Source organism: Stegostoma tigrinum, chromosome 43, assembly GCF_030684315.1.
Source record: "Stegostoma tigrinum isolate sSteTig4 chromosome 43, sSteTig4.hap1, whole genome shotgun sequence".
NCBI lineage: Eukaryota > Metazoa > Chordata > Chondrichthyes > Orectolobiformes > Stegostomatidae > Stegostoma > Stegostoma tigrinum.
The window spans coordinates 3,580,320-3,585,544 of NC_081396.1; positions in this window are offsets into that span (position 1 = coordinate 3,580,320).

Genomic DNA, 5,225 nt, shown 5'->3' on the forward strand with positions numbered 1-5,225 from the left:
CCAGAATTTATATGCTTATCAGAGGTGGCAGGTTTTGAGGCTCCGCCTGTTGGCTGGAGGCTGTGACCAGATCTTCGTACTACCGATCACAGCCCTCACAGATGGTGCTGATATATTTACATGAGTTTATTGTTAAGCATGGACATCTTTCCATCTTGGGATATTTGTTTTGCTGGACATCTTGTTTGGACATATTTCTGGCGATGAAAGTAATATTAAACAGCTACAGTTCTGGTTCAGATGACATCTTTTCTTATTTTATTTCAGGCAGTAAAATTTCCAATTGGAAAATAAAACCCTTTATATCTTGAAATTCATTGACAAGCAGATAATTCTGTTATAAATATTAAAAATATTACCAGCTAATAAAATTGCTGACTCTTTTCGTATACACTCCAGATCACTGTCACACAACAAAACACCATATAATTCAGAAGAGGTGTTTCTAAATTCAAGTTTGACAACTTAATGTGGATCATGTCCACAATGATTATGTTTAGAATATTTTGTATGTCATGAAAAAGTTTACACTCAGAGATGAGATAAATTTCCTTTTCTTGCAGAACATCCCTCCTTTAATCTTCTTCAAATTGGTCCAGTCGAACATAATCATTTGAAAATGCACAGTCAAGGAAAGCTGCATTACTGATAAATAAACAGTGAGTTTTCAGTCAAACATTACACTCAGATTGATTTTTGAAAGGTAATCCAATGAATCAAAACAGACCAGTCGATAAATTAAGAAAAAATCGCTGCAGCATCCAAATAACTGCTGGCAACCATGTGTGCACATCTGGACCGTATAGTCAGTGAGAGAGTATACAATCATTGAAACTGATGCAGGCCACAAACAGGTCATTGGAAGCTATGAGGGGTCCTGTTAAATAATAGTCATCAGTAAAAAGTAAGTATTACATTATACCAGCTTCAGACATTTGTAAAGGGCCCACTCAACTGAAAAGTTCAGAGAATGGTACAACAAGGCATCCGAGCTAAAACCAACCATATTTTCAAAATGTACTTTGAGATGATAACGAATATCACTGCAAATCAAGTTTAGATCCATTGACTTCACATTAGAGAGCTTTCAAATAGTTAATAAACAGCTTAAGAACCTCGAACTACCTTTGTTTGGATGGAATAAAAAAAATTACTGGCGTACAGTAAATTTCCAGTTTTCTCATAGCCACCCAGTGAATGTTGTATTCAATGACCTTTTTCAAAGAAGACATGCTGAGTGACAAAGATCGTTTTGTGCAAATGGCAAATTATAACGTGTTTAGTGATGTTTTATCTGAGTTGATTCATATGGCTTTAATTTGCAAAGCACAATATCTGGCAGAAATTGGGCCGACTGCAGAAAAAGATCCTGGATTTCAAAGCATCATTTAATAGAAGAATCTGCAGTTTCTGGAGAAAATCTGAGATTTTTCTTTTCGTTACTGTTGACTGCTTGGTTAAAAACCAGTTTCAAAACACGCCCAGCAACTCGGCATAAACAAACAAACCAAGCACCAGCGCAGGAGAAAAGTTTATTTTTCAATTGTGTCACTTTCTTGTGTCAGGAAATATTTGCACATTTTCAGACACTATGGCAAGATGCACTATCCCGTGGAGGATCGCTTCAGTGCATCATGATTTTAAGATAGGCTCCTGGATCGGAAGAATTTTGAAAAAAATACCTTTTCCTCCAACCTTTAAAATAATCCTTAACTATGTAATTTGCCTATCCCAGGGGAAGGACACCTGTCATTAATCTTATCTATACCCCTCACGATTTTACGAACATTTATAAAGACACCATTTCACCTCCTAAGCTTTCACAGAAGAAGTCTCAGTTCATCCAGACTCTCTTTACAACTAAAGCCCTCGAATCCAAGCAAATTCCTGGAAATTATTTTCTCAACACTCTCCACTAAATGATATATTTTCTATAACAAGGAGACTATAACTGGAGACATTAGCCCAGAAGAGGCCTCGAGAATGTCCTGTACAACCTCCACATGACTTCCCAGCTCCTATGCTCAAAACGACTGAACAATGAACGCAAGCCTGCTACACGGCTTATTAATCATTCTCTGATACAAACGTCAATGAACTATGATCCTTAACCACTATTCTCTCTGTTTGATTGAACTCCATCTGCACTCTTCGGCTCATTGGTCTTATTGATCAAGGTCTCTTTGAAATCTTAAATAACGTATTTCATGGTCCATGAAATCAGCAATTTTGACCAGTCCAAAAGGAACCCTCCACCATCACTCTCTGTCACTTGCCGTTTAGCCAATTGTGCATCCAAATGGTAAGTTCACCATGAATACCATGTGATCTAGATGGAAGAATAGAAATAGAGACAGACAAAAAAATGAATGGACGCATGAACGGCTAGATGGAATGACTTATGAATTTCTTGTTTTATCTGAAAATGACATGGCCTTCGAAATTCTAAATTTTGTTTGCCTGCTTCTTTACTCGAGAGAGGACAATTACTTTTAAAAAGTGTCAGCCTATTACCTTCTGTCCTTCCCCAGTCCCATTAAAATTAAAATACCACAAGTGTCCTGAAATGACAAAATGAATTTCAGCAATAGCAGCTTGAATATCCACCTACAGTGATCATGATTGTTCTCTGCTGATTGTAAATCTCCATCTCAAAGATACAAAAAGGGCACCCGCCGAGATTCAGAGGAATCCTATCACTATTTCAAATATGTGGCTCTGTTACAGTACAATCAACATATCTTCACCAAATTTACTTCAATCACATCAAAAGTAGATGCTTATTACACTTGTGTTTTGTTACTGTGATATGCGAGCAATTCAATTGCCCCTTTTCATACAGTTGCCCCTCTGTTTTGAAACTGATTTTTTGATGGGGAAAGCCTCCAACAATGCATCAACATGAGAATATTGGCGAATAATCTGCTGGGCAGGCTTCTGTTTTGTTTTCATTGAAAACAGAAGATCTTTTTAAAGTGTTTCATAGTAAAGAAAAATAAACAATTATTATTGATCGGTAATTTCTGAAGTGATTTCAGAAATAGCTGAAAAATTGATCAATACTATGCGGTCCTCCTCACTTTCAGAGGCTTTCTCCCATAAACTAAGATTGTCAAATCAATTTGTGTGCAGTTTCAATTTGCCTTCAAAAAGCAACGAATAGCAATAACTGTTTCAGCTTCAACGAACAGAAGCAGGGAAATATGAGTAAAATCACAATTCCAGTCCATGATTATTTCACAGGCCACCATATTAGAAAGCAATTGACGTTCCTTAAAATTTTCACAATTCAGAAGTATCAATACGAAATTAGTTTTTCCTTCATCATGTACCATTTCAATACATTCAGAGTTCCATAATTTTTATTTTCTAAAACCATTGGTTCCTGGTAACTGATTGATGTCTCCCATTTTATTAATGATTACGAACATTGCAATCACTTTAAATTAATTGTTGAATGCAATCTATTTTTGATCTCCAATCAGCAGACTGATAAAATGCATTTTTGATTCAAAGAAGATAAGCCAGGTTGTGCACAATTCCGTTGAATTACTTTATAGTTCGAGGTCGGGTCTATGATATGTTTTGCTTCTTGTAGTGGAATTCCCAGAATAATTGAGCAAATGTGGATTTGGCTTCAAGGCCACAATCACAGTCAGTGCCTGGAGAAACAGAGTAAAACAGAAGAATGGGGCAAGAGAAAACCATTCTACTAATTGAGCCTGCCTTTTTATTCATCACAATCATGGTTTGTCGTCCAACCATGCTTTCGCCAATTACCTTTGATCCCAGTCGCCCCATTGCTATATGTAATCACCTCCTGAATGCATCCAATGTTTTGCAATCAAATCCTTCGTGTTGTAATGAATTCCAAGGGCTCACCACTCTTCGAGAGCACAAAAAGACTTCTAATCTCAGTCCTCGATGTTCCACCCGAATTATTGGTTTGTGACCCCTGGTTCTTGAAACATTCAACATCGGGAACTCCTCCTAGTAGTATCAGGAAAGTTGCACAAGGGTCGTCATTGGGAGGTGCACAGTCAGTCTGAGTTACAAATGCATCCACAAGTTGCTGTTCAGCCATTGAATGTGTGGGTTTCATTTTATTAATGTCTTCTGCACTGGCAGTAATTATCTGAAATGCCAATTGTGGCTCCATTCCCTGAAGTTCCCCGACAGTGTTAAAACTAAGATTCTTCTGCCATCCCAGTTTCACACACAGGATTGCGCAGTGCTATTTCAAAGAACTGAAAGGGAATTGTCCCTGTGTTATTGGTCAATTTTATATTGTTTCAGCCACAGTCACAAAAATAGATGACTACATCATGACAACATTTTTTTTTGGTTGTCCTTGTGAACACATTGCCTGCTGAAATGTCTACAATACCATCCTGAGTATAATTTGCAGATGCATCTCTTGCTCATAAGCGCAAGGCGACTCGAGGGAATAGTGAACCAACCCTCAAATAACCAATTTGCTTTGGTCTTCGTGAAAACTAAGTTGCGTAAATCAATGAAAGGCATGTGTCTTTACTTTCGCTAATTTATGTTGCTGCTCTTGTCTGATTAAAGGCAAGTTGACTGTGAAATGTACATGGAATATGTAAGTTTTTATTGCCATGTCAGCTCACTTTGATCAGTAAGCCTAGAATAGTTCGAATGACTCTAGAAATAAAAAGATAGAACCGGGGCATTCAGCTTCTCAGATCTGAGCCAACTGTTTACAACAACTGTTGAGTTCATCACAAGCAAAGGTAGCACTCACATTTCGTCCAGAAGCTAGTATTTACAGCATGGGAGATCATATCTGTCTTCAAAACTGGAGTATATCTTACACACGTTTTCTGACTGCAATGTTTGCTCATTATCTGCACCCTGTTTTAATCAAATTTTGTTGCAAATTCTCGAGAACAACGAATGATTTCCACAGTTCCTGATGAAGCATTCGTCAATGAGCTACCAATCAGTTTTCACCAGAACAAGGAAAACCATGGCAATTGAAACAAATTAACATACCAACACAGACATACTTGTGAACACGCGCACACACGTACACACAAACACATTGAATACAAAAAAAATCATATGCACACACACTCAAACACACACACAACTCATTATAGACAGAACGTAAACATGTTGTAGTATGTTTAGTAGGATCAGTTCAGATTGGGAAACAAAAGCACCAGTCAGGAAATTTTAGATTGGGTGGATTTATTCATGTT